Source organism: Phacochoerus africanus, chromosome 16 (assembly GCF_016906955.1).
Source record: "Phacochoerus africanus isolate WHEZ1 chromosome 16, ROS_Pafr_v1, whole genome shotgun sequence".
Classification (NCBI taxonomy): Eukaryota; Metazoa; Chordata; class Mammalia; order Artiodactyla; family Suidae; genus Phacochoerus; species Phacochoerus africanus.
Window position 1 is genome coordinate 8048427 of NC_062559.1, and position 22454 is coordinate 8070880.

At 40.3% G+C, this 22454-nt stretch overlaps 1 pseudogene; it reads right to left on the reverse strand.

The window, feature by feature from the left end:
- Window positions 1–10351: 10351 nt before the first annotated feature.
- Window positions 10352–11264, reverse strand: LOC125117812 (olfactory receptor 9A4-like; annotated as a pseudogene).
- Window positions 11265–22454: the final 11190 nt, after the last annotated feature.

Consider the following 22454-nt stretch of genomic DNA (forward strand, 5'->3'; position numbering starts at 1 on the left):
CAAGATACCGTAATATAATACAAGAGATAATACAATATCTTGTAATACTTCTTGCAATATTACAGTCTACTGTTTCTAATATTATAGAACACAGCCAGATTTCTTAAGCTTATTGTTTGCATGGTAACAACTTTTCCTACCATTTTTATTTCAGTTGTCTTTATATTTCAGGTATATCATAGATAGACATCAACAGTTGCTGTTGACAATCTCTGCCTTTTAAATAGAGTATTTAATCCATTTGGATGGAGTATGATTATTGATTTTTTTTTTAGGTGTACCATTTTCCTATCTTTTTATTTTGTCCTATCTATATTTCTATTCTTCTATTCCCCCTTTCCTATTTTTTTTTTCTGGATTAATATTCTACATTTTCTATTATAATTATAAAATTATAAAAGATATGCCTTTTGGGACTACTTTAGTGTAGCCATTTGGGGTTATAATACACACTCAAATTATACAGCCTACTAGGAGTCAATATTGCAACACTTAGCATAAACATGCTAAGAGGTTTGAAAAAGTAGCTATATTTATACCCCCATCTATTATGGTACTGTGATATATATTAGATCTACAAATGCTATAATCCCAATGATACAGGATCATTATTTCTGCTTTAAAAATTCAGATGTCTTTTAAAGGAATTTTGAGAAGAAAACATATATTTTACAGCTGATATATGAGAGTACACATACATGTTTCTAAATCCTACTTTAGTGACTGTGCTAGGGCTTTTTATTCTTACTTTTTATCTGTTTGTCCTGAGACGTACGTCAGAGGAGCATCTAGGAATGACTCTCTCAGATGGGACAGTGATGTGACAGACTCAAAAACTCACAGATGACAAAGCACAGGAGAAGGTCACCCATGGCAACAATCTGCCATATAACATTACAAATGCGTAGGGATTCAAACGCAGCTTAATTCTTTCTAGGGATGGTGAATACGTATCTTTGGAAAGGAGCTCTTATTACTCAACTTTTCAACTTTATGTTAAGCCTTAAACTAACTTAGTGTAACATCCACCACTGTACGGCTTCTATGCTTTTGAATTACATGGACTGGCTTTTAAATATCTTCCCACTTAAATCTTCAAAATTCTACACAAAATCTCATCGGTCCCTTTATCTGTGCCACGGAATCTGACCTTCCAACATCCAGACTGCCCACTTTTGGATGTTAGATGTCTCAGCCTGGGTTTTCTTTCATATGCATGGTGCTCTCCATTTAGAGACTCAGAAACAAATCCTTCAGACTTGGGAGATTTTCTTGTGTAATTCATTCCTTTATATTTTCCTTGCTCTATCTTTAGGGAACTTTTATATTCAGATATAGAACTACAGAATAAATTCTTCCACTTGCTTAACTTTCTACTTTTCCAAATTTCACACCCATTTTTGATGTTTTTTGTGGCTACTTCTTTGATGTCTTTCCTTCAACTGGATTTCTTTTTGCTAGTCCTAATATATTCTTGGAGCTCTTTCCTATATTTCTGATTTTTTTTTTTTCACACAGCATTCTCTTTTTCAGGGTAATGTTTTAATATTTAAAGGGTCCTTAAAACTGCTTTTGTCCCTATTTGATCTTTGTTTTCCTCAAACTTTTCATCCTTTTTTTCTTTTTTCCTCTCACAGTGAAAGTTCTTCTTAAGTATATCTGCTTCTTGATTATCCTTTAATAATTTTTTTCCCACTCTCAACACTTTTAAACTATGCATCTTGGATCTGTGCTCCTAAATCTAGAGCTTTCCAAACTTTATATTTTTTAATGAGGATAAAGTCTTGGCCCTTCCAGCTGTTGTGGTAGGTCAGTGGAATGTGGATCACATGAGCAATTGTCCTGGCTTGACAGCTGACTGAAGGAGTTTCCAGGATGGGAAGCTTTCAGTTTTGAAACTAGAACAGTCCTGGGCCAAGTGGGATGAATGGTCACCATACTTATGGAACAGGTATTTCCTTGGCTACACAGAAATTAAAAGAATGCTTAACTGCTCTGTATACAAACTTTTAACCAATATCCCTGGCTTTAACCTCATGGGAGGTGGTGCCTCCATGAGCCAAAGCTTACTTGTTCTGTTGGGGGAATGACTTGTTTCTTTTTGTTCTCCTCTTTGCAGAATGTAGTTTGCATTTCTGTCTTACTATCTTGGAAACACTTGTTTCAGCTTTCACATATCAGAAAAAATTGTAAAATATTATTCCCTGTAACTTGTCCCCCATTCTCCTTGTTGTTGTTTGAAAAACTCCTTTTTTTATTCCTACAATGTCTTTTAGGAAACTGGGAAAGCAAGCGGAAATGGATGGTCAGGTAATCAGTTTAAACAGAAAGACGTATTGTCCTTTTCCCTAGAACTTAACTGTAGCATCCTGGGCAAGGGGTCAGCTGTCTTGTTCTCATGAATCTTGATCCTCACTGATGTTTCATCCTCTGTCTTCTGGCTTTGGACTTATTAGGGCACATAGGAGTGATTAGGGCCCTCAGAGAGAGTGAATGTGCTCCCATCTGGACCACAGAAAGAGGATAAACTAGAGTTATGTCAGGGTGGGAAGGAATGTGAAAGGGTTGAAAAGGGGGGCAGATTTAGGAGAAGCGCCTCCTCTGAGTCTCTCTGGTGTTTAGGGAGGCGTGGAGAGAGGATGCAGGTATGGAGAACACTGGTCACAGAACCTTGCAAAACATCTGTTTTCTTACTGAGATAGAGCCTGGAAATAGGACTGAGAGTAAGAAGATAATTACCTATAATTACTTAAATACTCTAAGCAACCGCCATAGACACTATAACTGGAGAAGAGGCATCCATCCTATTGTAACACAAATATCATCATGCAGGGTTACTCCCACCCCAAAGCTGGAGGTAGAGAGGTAGGTCACACTTGTGTGTGTGTGTCTGTGTGTGTACACACTTAAGTACATCCTAGGAATACAATTTATGAATGTTAACCTCAAGTTAACACAGAGCTGTTTAATTCCTAATTATGTATCGGTCTTCTCCAAAAGCTACTAGTCAGTAGTTGGATATTTCTCCATCTTTGAGCATCTGCAAGTGTTGGGGAACAATCAAAGCCAGGAAAAACATTTTTCTCCAGCTGAAAAGTTTCTTTGCACTGACTCACCGGGACTAATTAATTATTTCCTCACTTTGAAAACTTTGTAAGGGATTAAAGCAATTATCTCTTTCTTAGATGGTGTACACCTTCATCTGGCTTCTACTAATACATCCGGGCGCAAAATCACTCAGATTGTTCTCTTGAGAGCCTCTGCTGCAACTCTTTAACCCTCCTAATCCTGTCCCTCTCTCTACCATAAGTCAAGTACAAAAACACCTTTTCCTCTTACCCTCCCTTTCTGAAATGATGAAACCCTTGACTTCTAGGTTTGGGGAACTCGGTTTAGGATAAACTAATTATCCCATCAGCAGCAGCAGTCACACAGGAAGAAGTCTGTCTCACATTTAGATTACTATCAAATAAAAGGTATTAGGGAACTATTAGGCAAGAATTTTCATAATCTTGGGGCCAGAAGGATCCTGCTAAAGGAGAATTTTATCAAGTATTTGCCCTCAATTTTCTAAAGATCTTTTTTCCATCTTGACAATTCCTCTAGACCAATCTCTGCAGACAGAATCTGAGAGTTAGAACCTCAGGAATCTTAACCTGAGAGTTGTATTAACTGGCTTGGTAAACTGGACCAAAGGATTCAGCTTCCATGATCTTGTTAGGACTGGAGGAAACAGTGCCTTGAAAATTGGGAGATGTGTCCTGGTGAGATCTATTCTTAACTTCTTTGGTTCTCTTACATTTTCTCTTGATTTATCAGGGACAATGGGTGTATGTGGCATCATGTGAGAAACTCTGGGATGGTGTTTGCACAGGAAGGAAAATGTCAACTGGGTATACACCAGCTTACTAAACAGAATCTTTGGATGAGTTTTATAATGTCTCTCTCTCTCTCTCTCTTTTTTTTTTTGTCTTTTTGCCATTTCTTGGGCCGCTCCCTTGGCATATGGAGGTTCCCAAGCTAAGGGTCGAATCAGAGCTGTAGCTGCCAGCCTATGCCAGGGCCACAGCAACGCGGGATCTGAGCCATGTCTGCGATCTACACCACAGCTCACGGCAACAACGGATCCTTAACCCACTGAGCAAGGCCAGGGATCAAGCCCACAACCTCATGGTTCCTAGTTGGATTCGTTAACCACTGCGCCACGATGGGAACTCCTATAATGTCTCTCTTAATGGGAATGTAAATTAGTACAATCTATGGAAAACAAGATGGAGGTGCCTCAGAAAGCTAAATATAGAACCACCATGTGATCCAGCAATCCCACTCCTGGGCATACATCTGGACAAAACTTCCATTCAAAAAGATACATGCACCCCGATGTTCACTGCAGCACTATTCACAATAGCCAAGACATGGAAACAACCTAGATGTCCGTTGACGGATAAATGGATTAAGAAGATGTGGCACATGTATACAATGGAATACTGTTCAGCCTTACAAAGGACACAATAATGCCATTCACAGCTACAGGGATGCAACCAGAGATTCTCATACTAAGTGAAGTAAGTCACAAAGAGGAAGACAAATACCTTAGGATAGCACTTACACGTGGAATCTAAAACGTGGCACAAACAATCCTATCTACAAAACAGAAAGAGAACACTGACATAGAGAGCAGAGCTGTGGATACTGGGGGTGGGTAAGGGAGGGGAGTTTGAGGTTGGTAGATGCAAACTACTACATTTAGAATGGATAAGCAATGAGGTCCTCCTGTAGAGCCCAGGAAACTATGTCCAATCTCTTGGGGGGTAGAACATGATGGAAGACAACATGAGAAAAAGAATGTACATGTAGGTATGACTGGGTCGCTATGCTGTAGAGCAGAATTTGACACAACACTGTAAATCATATACACTCTAATAAAAAAAATCCAACAACCAGTGTCAACTTCAAGTTCTTAGCTGACTGATTGCTGGTGCACAAAGCAGGGAGATTCTTTATGGGATTTAGACACTACTCTACACAAGTACTTTAAAGTGGCTTTTAGGGATATAGTATGAAGGATCACAATGCTTCCCATATTCTTAATTTATCGGCATCCTGATTAATAAAGGGAAGTAAGAGCCACAGGGTGGTAACTTTGTTGCCGGCACACCATAAAGATGCTTCATATTGAATGAGGACACTCTCCTAATTAACAACACTACCACTATTCCACATGAGAAAATTAAATTACTTCAGTAATATGAAATGTATGGTCCATATTAATATTTCTAAATTTTCCCCAATATAGTAAACGTTTTTTCAAATGAAATGAACCTATCAAGGTTCATGCATTGCACTTGATTATTTTTCTTTTTAATCTGTTTTAATTGATCACATTTCCTCTGATCATTTCTTGTTGTTTTTATTGTGTGGGGGAGTGTTTTCATTTCCCTTTTCAATCTCATTACTTGTATTTTCACAATATATAACACTCCATGAGCACCTGGTAATTTAGTCTTTGGAGATTTTTGTGCACTTACAAGCTTTTTTAAATCTTCTGATTTCCAGTGTTGCTTTATATGTGTAAAATCATCTTAGCGGTGATTAATGCATGCTGAAGATTTATCTTACAGAAACAGCTTTACTGATGTGCAGCAATTAGGTACAATTCTTATCATCTTTAGCCTTACAGTGTTCAGCCAAAATACAATTTTTCAAAGTTACTTAGAACTTGCTTAGAACTATGCTGATATCCTGATTACTTAGGTCTTTTTCTGACCACCCAGTCAGCGAAGCTGTATCAGATATTCATAACAAAGTAGATTCTTTTGACTGCATTCCATCCAGGATTCCCTCGAAACATTTTTTATTTGTATACATTAAAATTCACTTTTTTGCTACAGAGTTCTATGAGTTTAATGAATGCATAAAGTGTCCATCACTATAGCACCATAGAGATTAGTTCAATTATCCCTCAATTCCTCTGCATTTCCCTAGTCAAAAGTTCTCATTTTGCTTAACCAAAAGAGGTCAGCACTTAAATCTTTTTTAAGGGTCTTAATGTTTCAGTTTTGTGGAATATCATTAAAATGGAATCATGCAACATGTAGCCTTTTGTGTGGCTTTTTTCATGTAGCAAAATACACTTAACACTCGCCCATGCTGATACTGAATAATTAGCTCGTCTCCTTTTTATTGTGGATTAGTGTTCTCATTGTACGAATGGGTCACAGTTTGTTTATCCACCCACTCACCTACTGGCGCGCATTTTGGTGACTTCCAATTTTTAGAAATTGTGAATGAAGTTTACATAAACATTCATGATGAATTCCTATGCATCAGAGCCTAAGCCTAGTCATCTATGTTTTTTTCATTTGATATGTGTTTAAGTCTATTTTCATCTACAGATTCTCTCTAGAGCCCTTTCATTTGCTTCCAAACTATCTGTTGAAGAACCCAGGTTTTTTCGTTTTTTGTTTTTTTCCCCATAGTATGAATTACGGTTCTTCCATGCTCATGATACAGCTAATCATGTCCTTTTGTTACTGTATATTTTTCTGTAACTAGGTAGCTAGTTTCAGAGCCTTGATCAAATTTAGTCTGATGAATCAGGAATCTTATATTTTGAAGGTGAGTGCTTATTAAAATATCTTTATGAACTCATGGATTTAAATATATTTGATGGATTTCAAATGGTTTCAGCTATTATATTTTTTAAATCACAATTTCTCTCTTCTTTGGCCAGTAGAAACCTCCTCCAGTTGGCTGGGGGAATCCATTCAGCATAATCCCAGTAATCTTTGCAGTGGGTTAAAGAATCCACTGTTGCTGTAGGTGCAGTGTGGATTCATCCCTGGCCCAGGAAATTTCATACACCAAGGGCGGACATTAAAAGAAAAAAAAAAAAAAGCCAACTAAGACATCAAAAAGGAAATAAAAATACCTTGAGATGAATGAAAATAGAAACACAACTTTCCAAAAGCTATGAGACACAGAAAAAACAATTTAAAGAAGGAAGCTTATAGTGAAACAAACCCACTTCAAAAATAAGAAACACTCAAATAAATAAAATTACAAAGGAAAGAGAAGTTACACCAGATATCACAGAAGTAAATCACAACTATAAAAGGAAAGTAAACTAGAAGAAAACAGAATCAGCCTGCTCTTTGACATCAGTCTTAGCAATATATATATATATATATATATATTTTTTTTTGTCCGTGCCCACTGCACGTGGAAGTTCCTGGGCCAGGGATAAAACTTGAGCCACAGCAGGGACAACCAGCCACGGCAATGCCAATGCCAAATCCTTAACTACTGGCTATCAGGAACTCTCAGCAATATTTTTTTGATCTGTAACCTCAGACAAGGGAAACAAAATTAAAAATGAACAAAAGATAACTAATCAAACTAAAAAGCTTTTTTTTTTTGTTTTTTTGGCACCACAAAGCAAAAAAGGCCATCTACTGAAAGAGAGAAGATATTTCCAAATGATATACATGCTATATGCAAAATGCATAAAGAACTTACATGAATAAACACAACAAACAATCTGATTAAAAAATTGACAGAGGTCTTGAAGAGGCATGTTTTCTTTTTTTAAAACTGAATATAATTGATTTAGAGGAATGTTTTCGTAAAAGACATACAAATAGCCAACAGACACATGAAAAAGATGCTCGACATCACTAATCAACTGGGAAATGAAAATCAAAACCACAATGAGATTTTCGAGATTATCACCTCCTACCTGTCAGAATAGTTATCCTCAAAAAGATAAGAACGAATAAGTGTGGGAGAGGTTGTGAAGAAAATGGAACCCTGCTACACTGTTGGTAGAAATGTAAATTGGTACAGCCACTGTGGAAAACAATATGGACATTCTTCAAAACATTAACAAAAGAACTACCATACTGTCAAGCAATTCTACTTCTAGGTATTTATCTGAATAAAATGAAAACATAAATTTGAAAAGATACACCAAGTTAATACGCGTGTCATTTACACCTGCCAAGGTATGCAAAGAACCTAAGTGCTCAAGGAGGGATGAATGGAAAGAGAAACTGGGAGATACAGGGAATATTACTCAAGCATGAAAAAATAATGAAATCTTGCCATTTGCAAAAACATGGGTGGACTTATATCTAACGAAATATGTCAGACAGAGAAGAAAATACTGCATGATTTCACTTATATGTAGATCTAAAAAAATAAAACAAACAAATGACTATAACAAAACAGAAACAGGAGTTCCTGTCGTGGCGCAGTGGTTAACGAATCCGACTAGGAACCATGAGGTTGCGGGTTCGGTCCCTGCCCTTGCTCAGTGGGTTAACGATCCGGTGTTGCCGTGAGCTGTGGTGTAGATCGCAGACGCAGCTCAGATCCTGAGTTGCTGTGGCTCTGGTGTAGGCCAGCGGCTACAGCTCCGATTCGACCCCTAGCCTGGGAATGTCCATATGCCATGGGAGCGGCCCAAGAAATGGCAAAAAGACAAAAAAAAAAAAAAAAAACCCAGAAACAAATTCACATATACAGAGAAGAAACTAGTGGTTACTGTAGAGGGAGGCTCAAAATTAGTAAAGAAGATTAAAAAGTGCAAAGTAGTAGTTATAAAATAAATAACTCACAGGGATGTAATGTATAGTACAGGTCAAATAGTCTATGATATCTGCACAGTGCATAATCTCTAAGAATGCTGACACTATCTTGTAAAGGTGAAACTAATACATTATTGTAGATCAATTACACCTCAATAAATCTTAAAAAGAAATGCAATTATTTTATTTTTCATAGGCAGTAATACACATGGTAACAAAAATAATAAAAATAAACATTAAAAGGCATGCTGCAAAAAGTTTGCCTCCTCTCTCAATTCATCTGCCCATTCCTACTACCATCATCCTACATGTAACCACCCATTAGACCTTCATGATGATGACCATAAGAAAATACAATCAAATATGAACGTATACTCATTTCTACTCCTTTCTCACCAAAGAGATAAATGCTAAATTCAATGTACTTCGCTTTTCTCACTTAACAATATAGCCTGAAGATCGCTTCTAATAATTAAAGAGCTTCTTTAGTCTTTTTACAGCTGCAAAATATTTTACTGTACAGATGAAACACAATTGACTTTAACCATCTATCGAGATCACATTTGGTTATCAGTGTTTTGTGATTAGAAAGATAAACACACAGGTAGATTTGTGCTTATGATGAAAAAAATGGAGGGATCGAATGGGACCAGGGCTAAAGGGTGCTAATTCGGGGAATGGTGAGGTTGGCAGAGCTGGAAAGGAGGCACAAGGACAGCCCTGGGGACAGCTGGATAACAGCAGAGCAACCGTGAGTTATGGGAGTGGGAAAGAAAAGAACTCAGGCATGAACTGGAGACCTGGAGCCACAGAAGGAGAGCTACAAAGAAGAATCAGGAAAGAGAGGAGCCAGGAGAGGATAAACAAACGAGGGGACAGGAGGCAGGGGACAGGGAACCAGGGACCTTGGAAGGACTGAAGAATGTGAGAGATGTGCCCCTTCCTCCACTCTGCACCCCCCTCTGCCCAGAGACCCAGCAAGGCCAGCTCTCCCTTGTCACCTCAGCTCCCAGCGCAGCAGCTCCGCTGCCCCACCGCCCTCCTGGCAGGCAGCACAACCTGGGTGCCATCAGGTGAGGGACTCCCTCCTTGCTTAGCCCTTCCTCCCATACCCTGGGAGAGTTGAAAGATCAGAGGTGTGTCTGTGTTGCCGAAACAACCACACCTGAAGTTATCAAGGTGTGCAGGCTATAGATTGAGTTCATTCTCTAACCTCTGCCAGCCCAGAAAATACGCAGAGAAGGGCTAAGACAGGGCTTTGAGACAGGAAATCAGGACAGTATGTTGGGGCCAGGAAAGGAACAGGGAGCTTTACGGTCAGAGGATGTAAAGGGCAATTGATGGCAAGATGATCCCAGAACCTAGAATCAAGCAGTCATTCAGTTCTGCAGTCAGAGAATATTTCTCCTCAACTTTCTTGTTCAGGAATCTAATATCACACATAGTATTTTTACATTTAACTTTTCACAGTTGTATTATGAATTCTGCCCTCATGCCTCCTTTCCAGCTGTGCTTACCTCACCGCTCTCCTAATAAGTACCCTCGTGCCCTGTGCATATGCATATGGATGTACACATATGTTTATAATGTAAATTTTCAAGTAACAGCCAAACATGATAAAAATTATGTCCATGACTTGAAAGACCTGTTGCATATAGATTACTGGATGGGGATTATGACACACCTCAAAGATGAGGAAGCACTTTTCTTATCATTCTAGCATCCATAATGCATTATCTCAAGCCATATGCCTTAGGGCCAGACTAGTTCCTGAAGAGATGACAGCACCTTTTCCCTCCATCCCTAAGGGCCTCTAGGACCTTGTCTTTCGGAGGGTGAAGATAAAAGGATTGAGGAAAGGAGTAACTACGGAGACCATCAGGGAAACAACCCTATTGTAATCAGATGCTTGAGTTTGCTTGGGTTTCACATAGAGGAACAAGCAGCCGCCATAGCCAATTACAACACAGGTGAAGTGGGAGGCACAGGTAGAGCAGGCTTTCCTCCGGCCCGACGCCGAGGGGATCCTGAGGACGGTGGAGACGGTGCAGCTGTAGGAGACAATTGTGGGGATCAGAGAACCCAACAGAACAAAAACAGCCCTTAAGAAGAGGATGAACTCCATGAAAAGAGTATTACTGCAGGAGAGTTTGAGCAGTTGCCCTCGGTCGCAGAAAAAATTGTTCACCACATTAGATTTGCAGTAGGAAAGCTGGAACGTGGCGTAAACAGGCCAGATTTGAAAAAGAAACCCAAACGCCCAGGACCCAATTACCACAAAGTTGCAGGTGCGGCTGTTCATAATGATGTGGTCTCTCAAAGGGTTGCAGACAGCCACGTCACGGTCCACGGCCATCCCTCCCAACAGGGCAAACTCCGTGGTCCCCACAGCAAGGAACAGGAAGAGCTGGGCGACACACCCAGGCAGAGACACTGTCTGCATCCCAGGGAGCAGCAGCCCCCACAGCATCACAGGGACGAGGATGCTTGGCACCAGGACATGGCAGAGAGATGGCCAAGGAAGGAATACATGGGGGACTGCAGACGTTTATCGACGCAGACGGGCGCGACGATGACCGTGTTTCCCGTCAGGGTCACTGAGTAGAGCAAGAGGAAGGTAGCAAAGAGGAAGCCAACGAGATAGAATTCGCTGGCACTAGAGTGATTCCCCCGCATTTAGTGCTGGACTTTTGTTCCTTGGGAAACCTAAAGAGCGAGAGAGAGCGAGCGAGCGAGCGAGAGCGAGAGCGAGAGCGAGAGAGCGAGAGCGAGAACAGGTTTCCAGCCTCAAGGAGACTGAAGACATTTCCTATTGGTGGATTTACACCCTACACTTGGGCTCCACAACGTGACATGGCTGTTTTCTGCTCCAGGTTGGTGCTGAATACTTTTAAAGGAAATGTGTAAAACATGGAGACGATGGGTATGTCTGAGAAGATGAGCAGTAGTCACCACAGCACCCTGGGCACGAAAACCCAGCACCCAGGATGCCCTCTTCTCTCTCACCTCACAGCACATGCTGCCATCTGTGCTCTCACCTGCCACCCCGTCTACTTCTTCCACAACAGCACACTCTTTTATGTCACCACCTCTTCATCCCGAATGCCTTACACTGTCCTCCATTCTTATTATTCGCATGTCCTGCAAAAACTGCTGCACCTACACAGTTAGAAGACAGTATTCCTAGTCAATTATACGCAGACACTGTGTTCCTTTCTTTTGCATCTGCTAAAAATGGGCCATTTGCACTATACTGATTTTAAAGGTGGTGCTTCATATTTACTCCTCAGGGAGTGTTGTTGGGAATCTGGGTCAAAACAAGACATTGTCATGACATGAGAGCCATTTGGTAACAAAGCACTGAATCGTTCTCTGATTTAGGGGTGCAGGCATCCTAGAGTGGATCCATGATTTTCATGATAAAATCATCCTCCATCCTTGCAGAGATGGATCAGAGGAGTGATTTTTCCTCTACACAGGAAGAACTTGGCCAGGTCCCTGGTGGTAACCTCTAGCTCTTAGGTGATTGCTCTGTGATCAGATGGCTTTCTATTGGCTCCCATCAATATCTCAAATCATAATATACTTTTACCTGTTCATTAATTCATCATCAAACTCCCACACTGAAAGGATCCTGAAGGCACATCTGTTAGCGCTCTTGCAACACCACCAGTGACAAAAATACAGTCTGAAATACTGTCCTATGAATACAGCATTTAGGAGATTAAAGAACAATAAGGTAAACAAAGAATATTCAACCCCACTAGCTTTCCCTGCTCTCAGTCTGCTCTGAAGCCTTGTCCAGTCAACCTGCAGTCTCCCTTCCTGGGGAGACCCGACTACATGGCCAACTGCTAAGGCAGAGATGAAGAGAAAGGAGAGAGGAGGCTCTCAGTTCTCTTAGGCAGAGGGCTGTGCCTGAGGCCGGCACTGGGCATCCTCAGTGTGCTCTTGGCCAGGGCCGGATGCCTTGATGGAGAGCTCCTCTCTCTGCACCTGCCTGGGGCCACTCTTCGGCCTCTGGGGCTCCTTGTTCTAGGAGGCAGCTGGGCTCAGGCCTTCCCTTGGTGAGACCCTTCTAGTTCCTCCGTCACACAGGGCCATCTGGAAGTCACTCACCTCCAGAGAAGGGGACTGGAAAGTTCTACTGCCCTTCAGGCATCAGCCCAGGCTCCCCCTGCACGGCTAGTACAGAGCAACGCTTGGAAGACAGGCAGCTCTTACTGCCTCCAATCATTTTTTTTTTTTTAAGGCAAGAAATAGGTTTACTAAGACAGGATGCCTGTGAGAGATGCAAGCGGGCAGGCAAGGAGGCTCTGCTCCTGCCTCCACTCATACTGAAGAACAACCGGCCACACACAGAAACACAGAGAAAACTCCAGAAATAATGGTGCTGAGAGGTGCCCACCGGTCCCTCTCTCTCGTTCTCTCTGCCTCTCTCCTCCTCTCCGTTGTCTGTCCCTAAGGATGGTTATTCCCTGGGGAACAATGTGCACAGGTTCAGAGGCACACTGGGGATGCAGTCAAGGAACAGCTGAAGAAACGTGCCCGCTTCCCTCCTGAGGCGCATCAGGTTCTGGAACAGGGAGGTTTTGTGCGATGGACAAACTGGAAAGCTGCCAGGCAGGAGTTGCTCAACGCCCAGGCCACCTTCCTCCCAGGCCCTCACTTACCACCGCACAACGCAGGCTGCGAACAGTCAGCCAGCTGAGCTGCTCTGTGCTTCTCCCTGACTACCGTCAGCCCTACAGAGCCTAAGACACCCCCAAACAGCCGAACCCACTCGTAGCGCCAAGATGTATGTCAAAACCCTAGAAGCCAACAAAGGGACTTGAGGCCAAATCTTCTCTTCATCTGCAAGACTGCATGGAGGCCATCTCTGCCACATGATCTCTGCACTCTCTGCCACACACCCCTGGCCAGAGTCGGGATCCTGGCCAGAGGTAGTAGGGAAAATCTTCCACCTGCTCCAGCCACACTACGTGGTAACATCACAGCCCATTCCCGTCTCTCCAACATGTGTGCATTCCAGCTGGGGTTGTTCAGTCATGATTCTCTCTAGATCTTCTAATGCTATTGAGTAACTTCCCTGAGCTGGTTGAAGTGAGGAGTAAAGGTTTGGAAACAACAGTCAGGATAAACCAAAAATAAATAAATAAAAAATAAAAAAACCCATAAAAGTGAGTATGACTGGGATGTTGAGTAAATAGCAAAACCACATATATATAGGCTTTTCAGGGCCGCACCCACGGCATATGGAGGTTCCCAGGGTAGGGGTCTAATCAGAGCTTAGCTGCCAGCCTACGCCACAGCCACAGCAATGCCAGATTTGAGCCACATTTGCGAACTACACCACAACTCATGGCAACGCCAGATCCTCAAGCCACTGAGCGAGACCAGGGATCAAACCCACAACCTCATGGTAACTAGTCGGATTCATTCCCACTGCACCATGATGGGAAAACTCCGCAAAACCATATTTTAAATATTTATTTTATTTAATAGTTATTTTAATTTAATTGTATTTATCAATACAATTGTCTGGATATTTCAAGGTATCCAGTCTCTTGGGATGGACCATAATGGAAGATAATATGAGAAAAAGAATATATATATATATGACTGGGTCACTATACTGTACAGTAGAAATTGACTCAACACTATAAATCAACTATACCATAATACAGGATGAATTTTTTTCAAAAAAATTGTCATTTTTCATAAAATTGTCAAAATTGAAACTTCAAATCAAGAGATACTGGGTAAAATTAAATACCCCTCTCCCTATCTCCCTGATTCTCCTAATCCATTTCCTAGAGATAAATGTTACTATAAATTTCTAGTCTATTAACACAGAAGTTTTCTGTATCTATACATGAATGTCTACATATCCTTATTGAGTAAATGGTATTTTAATAAGTATACTGTCCACTATTTTCTTCTGAATATGTATGTCCATATATGCAATATTATAAATTATAAAAAATCACATTATTATATAAATGATATTTTAATGATGATAAACCTTTTTGCAGGTTTTCATTTCTACACATATTACTGCAATACTACTGCAACAAATACCCTCACATGTCTGAAAATACATATAAGTAATCTTTTTAATAATATTAAGTGATTAGATGTTATCACATCACCCTCAAAAAAGGTATTCTCCTGAAATGGAATATTAATTGAAGACTATTCTCAAACCCTTGGGCAAGATATTTCCATTTCAGTGATACCCTGCACAGATCCTAGAATGAAACTAACATACCAGGAGTGATTACTATCATACTGTGCGGTAAGAACCCATCACAGAGGTCCTCACCCCATGGGAACCATGCAGATGGGGGTCCAGGACACCTGTTAGCCTTTGGGCGGCATCCTGTGATGTAGACTGGAGAAGTGCAATGTATGGCCACTGGCAAATAAGGAAATCCAAGGAGGATGGACTCTTTTGCTCTGAACACTTACTGCAGAACCAACTTTACAAATTCAAGGCATGGTTCAGTTTCTCCAGATATCTTTCCAGTGTTATCAATTACACATTGGCAGAGTAGGAGGAAATGGGGAAGGAAGAAGGTACATAAAGAAATAAATCTCCTATGGAAATTACAACAAATATTCACCCACCCTATGGTCGTTGCCCATAAGCAACAGCCAGTGTTCCAGATTTTGGCCATTCTACTAGGTATGTAGCACAATTTCATTGTTGGTTTTCTCTAAAATTTGCAGATAACATATGATGCTGAGTATCTTTTCATGTGCATAGGTGTCATCTGCATTTTTTTTTTTTTTTTTTAGGGCCGGACCTGCGGCATAGGGAGGTTCCCAGGCTAGGGGTTGAATTGGAGATACAGCTGCCAGCCTACAACACAGCCACAGCAACACAGAATGTGAGCCGTGTCTGCTACCTACACCACAGCTCACGGCAATGCCAGATCCCTGACACACTGAGCAAAGACAGGGATTAAACTTGCATCCTCATGGATACTAGCAGAAATAGTCTCCACTGAGCCACAACGGGAATTCCTGTATATGTTCTTTTTTTTTCTATCTTATGATTTTCATTTTTTCCATTATAATTGGTTTACAGGGTTCTGTCAATTTCTACTATATAGCAAAGTGACCCAGTTATAAATAAATATATATGTATATATATATGCATATTCATTCTTTTTCTCACATTATCCTCCATCATGTTCCATCTCAAGTGACTAGATATAGTTCCCATTGCTTATCCATTCCAAATGCAATAGTTTGCATCTATTAACCCCAGACTCCCAGTCCATTCCACTCCCTCTCCCCACCCCCAATGGCAACCACAAGTCTGTTTTCCAAGTCCATGTGTATGTTTTCTGTGGAAAGGTTCATTTGTGCCATATATTAGATTCCAGATATAAGTGAAATCATATGGTATTTGTCTTTCTCTTTCTGACTTACTTCACTCAGGATGAGGGTCTCTAGTTCCATCCATGTTGCTGAAAATGGCATTATTTTGCTCTTTTTTATGGTTGAGTAGTATTCCACTGTGTATATATATCACATCTTCCTAATCCAATTATCTGTAGATGTACATTTAGGTTGTTTCCATGTCTCGGCTATTGTGAATAGTGCTGCAGTGAACATGCAGGTGCATGTGTCTTTCTCAAGGAAAGTTTTGTCCAGATATATGCCCAAGAGTGGGATTGCTGGGTCATGGTTGTTCTATATTTAGCTTTCTGAGATACCTCCATACTGTTTTCCATAGTGGTGGTACCAGCTTACATTCCCACCAACAGTGCAGGAGGGTTCCATTTTCTCCATACCCTCTCCAGCATTTGTTATTTGTGGACTAATTAATGATGGTCATTCTGATTGGTGTGAGGTGGTATCTCATAGCAGTTCTGATTTGCATTTCTTTAATCATCAGTGATATTGAGTGTTTTTCATGTGCTTGTTGGCCATTTTTATATCTTTTTTTGAGAAATGTCTATTGAGGTCTTATGCCAATTTTTCAGTTGGGTTGTTGGGTTTTTCTGCTGTTGAGTTGTATAAGTTGTTTGTATATTTTAAAGATCAAGCCCTTGTCTCTTGCATCATTTGAAACTATTTTCTCCCATTCCATAGGTTGCCTTTTTGGGTTTTTTTATGGTTTCCTTTGCTGTGCAAAACAAAAGCTTGTCAGTTTGATTAGGTCCCATTGGTTTATTTTTGCTTTTATTTCTATTGCCTTGGGAGACTGACCTAAGAAAACATTTGTACGGTTGATGCCAGAGAATGTTTTGCCTATGTTTTCTCCCAGGAGTTTGATGGTGTCTTGTCTTACGTTTAAGTCTTTAAGCCATTTTGAGTTTATTTTTGTGCATGGTGTGAGGGTGTGTTCTAGTTTCATTTATTTACCTACAGCTGTCCAGTTTTCCCAGAAACAATTGCCGAATAAACTGTCTTTTTCCCATTTTATATTCTTGCCTCTTTTGTCAAAGATTAATTGACCGTAGGTGACTAGGTTCTTGATTCTGTTCCATTGGTCTGTATATCTGTTCTGGTACCAGTACCACACTGTCTTGATTACTGTAGCTTTGTAATATTGCCTGAAGTCTGGGAGAGTTATGCCTCCTGCTTGGTTCTTGTTCCTCAGGATTGCTTTGGTAATTCTGGGTCTTTTATGGTTCCATATAAATTTTCGGAGGGTTTGTTCTAGTCCTGTCAAAAATGTCATGGGTAATTTCATAGGGATTGCTTTGAATCTGTAGATTGCTTTGGGTAGTATGGTCATTTTTATGATACTAATTTTTCCAGCCCATGAGCATGGAATAGATTTCCATTTCTTTGAATCCTCTTTAATTTCCTTGATTAATTTTTTATAGTTCTCAGCATATAAGTCTTTCAGCTCCTTGGTCATGTTTATTCCTAGGTATTTAATTCTATTGGATGCGATTTTAAAAGGTATTGTATTTTGCATTCCTTTTCTAATATTTCATTGTTAGTGTACAGAAATGCAACCAATTTCTGAATTTTATATCCTGTTACATGGTTGAATTCATTGATCAGATGGAGTAGTTTTTGTGTGGAGTTCTTAGGATTTTCTATATATAGTATCGTGTCATCTGCATACAGTGACAATTTTATCTCTTCCCTTCCAATATGGATACCTTTTATTTCTTTTGTTTGTCTGTTTGTTGTGCTGGTTCATGTATTTTGCCCATTTTGTAATCGAGTTGTTTTCTTATTGTTAAGTTTTAAGAGTTCTTTGTATACTTTGGATACATGTGCTATATTTTTATATGTATTTTGCAAATATTTTCTCCCAAACTGTGGCTTTTTTTTTTCTCTCTTAACAGTCTTTCTGTGGTATGCAGTTTATGAAATGTTTTTGGTTTTTGACCTCCACTCTAGCACAGGACTCCCCCAAATCCTTGAAATTTCCTATGTAATAAGATTGACACAGAGTTGCCATTGTGGCTCAGTAGTAACAAATCTGACTAGAATATGTGAGGACGCAGGTTCAATCCCTGGCCCCACTCAATGGGTTGCTGAGAGCTGTGGTGTAGGTCGCAGACAAGGCTTGGATCTGGTGCTACTGTGGCTGTGGTGTAGGCTGGCAGCTGAGGCTCCGATTCAACCCCTAGCCCGGAAACTTCCACATGTCAAGGGTGCGGCCCTTAAAAAAAAAAAAAAAAAAAAAGATTGCTACAACACTGTAAATCAACTACATTCTAATTTTTTAAAAAAGCAGTGGGAACATCTTTTGCTATAATATTTTGCCTTTTTGCCTCAGGTCCTAAAACCCTGAAATCCCTTTAGAGCCATAACAGTGAAATGGGTGTCTTGTTACTCCTAACAGGTACCTTTCAACCACAACTAAGTTTATGTTAAGGAGATGACTTCTAGAAATCCCCTAAGATAATGGCTTGGTTGGCAGAGAATCAATGATAAGCAGAGGATTGGAATTTTCATTCCCATACTTAATTTTCAGGATGTGGAAAGGAACTGGGTATTGAATAGATCACCAATGGCCAATGATTTAATCAACTGTTTCTGTGTAAGGAAGCTTCCGTAAAAACCCAAAAGGAGGGGGTTCCGAGAGATTCCAGGCTGGTCAACATGTGGTGATTCAGGGGAAGCAAGGAGCTCAGAGAGTATGGGAGCTCAGTACCATTTCTCACATACCTTGCCCTTTGCGTGCCTTCCAGCCGTCTGTCTCTGAGTTATATCTTTTTATAATAAATGAATAATCCAGTAAATTACATACTCTTCTGAGTTCTGTGAGCAGATCTAACAAATTAATAACATGTTGCATGGGGTCAGTGGAACCTCTGATCTACAGCCAGTTATTCACAAGCACAGGTCACAACCTGGACTTGTGATTGGCATCTGAAGGAGAGAAAGTCTTGTGGGACTGACTCTTAACGTGTGGAATAGGACACTATCCGTAGGCAAATAGTGTCAGAATTGAGTTAAATTTGTGGGATACCTGGTCAGCGTCCACAAAAAATTGAGTTATTTGGAATGTTAAAAAAAAAAAAGCAACTGAAATTAGTGTCAGAACCATTTCTTTTCCAGAGTTTTTTCGGAGTTCCCGTCGTGGCGCAGTGGTTAACGAATCCGACTAGGAACCATGAGGTTGCGGGTTCGATCCCTGGCCTTGCTCCGTGGGTTAAGAACCTGGCATTGCCGTGAGCTGTGGTGTAGGTCGCAGACGCGGCTCGGATCCCGCGTTGCTGTGGCTCTGGCGTAGGCCGGTGGCTACAGCTCCGATTAGACCCCGAGTCTGGGAACCTCCATATGCCGCAGGAGCAGCCCAAGAAATGGCAAAAAAAAAAAAAAAAAGACACAAAAAGAAAAGAATCATTTCTTTTCCAGAGTTTTTAATTTCGATGTAGTCCAACTTTTCTATTTGTTTGTTTGTTTGTTTGTTTGTTTCATGGATCATGCTTTTGGGGTTGTATCTAAAAAATATTCATCAAGCCCAAAGTCGCCTAATGTTGACTAGGCTGTATTCTGATGTTGTGTAGTCTACAGTTTATCCTTAGTCCTATGACCCACTTTGAGTTTATGTTTACGAAAGTGTAAGGTGTATATCCATATGATGTTTGTTTACATGTGATTGTCCAGTTGTTCCAGGTGAAAAGACGATCCTTTCTCCATTGAATTGTCGTTTTTCCTTGTCAAAAGTCAGTTAATGATATACATGTGGGCCTAAGTCTTAGCTTTCTATTCCATTCCATGGATATGTTTCTCTGTCACTTCACCATTAACACACACTCTTGATAACATACAATCTTAATGGGTAGAATCAGTACTTCATCTTTGCTCTTCAGGATTGTATTGGCTAGACTAAGCGTTTTGCCTTTCCATATAAATATTAGAATTAGTTTGGCAATAAGCAAAAATAAATTACTGGGAATTTGACTGAGGTTAGGTTGAATCTATAGATCAAGTTGAAAATAATTGACATCTTAATAACAGTATCTCTAAACAAAAACATGGGATATTTCTCCATTTATTTAGATTTTCGTATTTATTTCATCAGAGTTTTCCATATATAGATTTCCATATTAGTTTTCCATATATAGATTTCCCTATATATAACTTGTACTTTTTTTTTATATTTCTACTTCAATATTTTTTGGTACTAATGTAAATAGCATTGTGTTTTTAATTTGAAATTTGAGGTTTTCATTGCTAATATATTGGAAAGAAATTGACTTTTTTTTTTTGTCTTTTCTGTCTTTTTTGTAGGGCCGCACTCGTGGCATATGGAGGCTCCCAGGCTAGGGGTTGAATCGGAGCTGCTGCTGCTGGCCTATACCACAGCCATAGCAACACCAGATCCGAGTTGCATCTGCGACCTACACCACAGCTCATGGCAATGCCAGATCCTTAACCCACTGAACAAGGCCAGGGATCAAACCCGCAACCTCATGGTTCTTAGTCGGATTCATTTCTGCTGCGCCATGATGGGAACTCTGAAACTGACTTTTGAATGTTAACCTTGCATCCTGTGACCTTGCTGTAATCACTTATTACTTCCAGCAGTTTGTCAATTCCTTTGGATTTTCTACATAGACAGTCATGTCACCTGTGAACTGAAACCATTTTATGTCTTCCTTCCTAATATGTACATATTTTATTTCCTATTTTTGTCTTATTGCATTAGCTAGGAATACCATTCCAATAGGAGCAGTGACATGGACATGCTATCACAAATGACAAGATTCCCTTATTTTTATGGCTGAATAATATTCCATTGTTCATTGATGGAGTCTTAGATTAATTTACTGACTGACTTCAGGAGAGAAATAATTTCTCTAGCCCTATTGGTACTTCTGCTGAGTGATTCCAGTGATTCTGAGGCTTTCTCAGACCTTCTATGATACACCTGCTCTAAATTTTATACACCTTTTTGTCACCAAATTATTATTATTATTTTTTTTTTGCCTTTTCTAGGGCCGCTCCCGCGGCATATGGAGGTTCCCAAGCTAGGGGTGGAATCGGAGCTGTAGCCACCGGCCTACGCCAGAGCCACAGCAACGCGGGATCCGAGCCTCGTCTGCAACCTACACCACAGCTCATGGCAACGCCGGATCGTCAACCCACTGAGCAAGGGCAGGGACCGAACCCGCAACCTCATGGTTCCTAGTCCGATTCGTTAACCACTGCGCCACGACGGGAACTCCTCACCAAATTATTAAGCTTGTATATCCTTTCAATCCTCCAATGTACCAGGCCAGATACTGACACATGAGTTTTCCCAAGCTAGTGCTCAAGTTTGTGGTTTCTCTCTGCCCTGCAGATCTGGGCCAGCTGTACGAGTGCTCACTAACCTTATGACAAAGCTCACTGGGAATGTGGACAAGGAGTCAGCCACAAGGTGGGGATAGATTGTGGGTGAGGTACACGGACCACTGGGGGTCAGTGTGTTGGAGTGTAGAGTGTGGGGTGCAATGGCCAGGGAGGAATCGCCAGCAGATGCTGAGTATTTTTATCTGGCCATAGTGACAATGAAACATGATGCCAGAGTAGAAACATCCAGTCTCAAAAAACTTACCTACTATGGATTATCTCTTAGAAGGATGTTGGCAATACTGTTGCACCAGAACCTGGAAGCAAACAAAGAAGAAAGTCACAAAGAAGGAGAACAAAGAAAAAGGAAAAAATTACTGTTAGGTTTAAGATGTCTGAAACTTACAAAGTAAAAAAAAAAAGGGGGGGGGTGAATACTCAAGTATAATTTTTAACAAGGCAATTATGAAATAAAGGAAAAACTAACTGAATAATTGAGAAGTACTGGTATGTTAGCATAAATATATAGCAGTAGAAACAGTTGCACATGGCTGCCTCTGAAGAGCAGAACTATGGATTAGAGAGAAAACAGAAAACAAGGTGATGATTTACTATAGACATCACTTAGAACTATAAGACATTTATTTTTTGATAAAATACATAACATAAAATCTACCATTTTATGTGTACAGTTCAATGGCATTGAGGATATTTGCACTGTGGCACAACCATTACAACTGTCCAGCTCTAGAATGCTTTCATCATCCCACGCTGGAATTCTATACACATTACTTAGTAACTCCCACTGTTCCTTTCCCCACATCCTTGCTACTCTTTGTTCTACTTTGTCACTATAAAGTTGGCTATTCCAGGTACCTCATATAAGTAGAACCACATGATATTTGTCCTATTGTGTCTGACTTGTGACACTTAACCCATGTTTTCAAACTTTATCTATGTTGCAACATGTAGCAAAATTTCAGTTTTTTATGTCTGAATAATAATCTATTGCATGTATATTATAGATTGATCTGTCATAGATGTAATTCCACTTTTAACAATTGTGAATGATAGAGCTATGATTGTTAATAAAGCTGATGC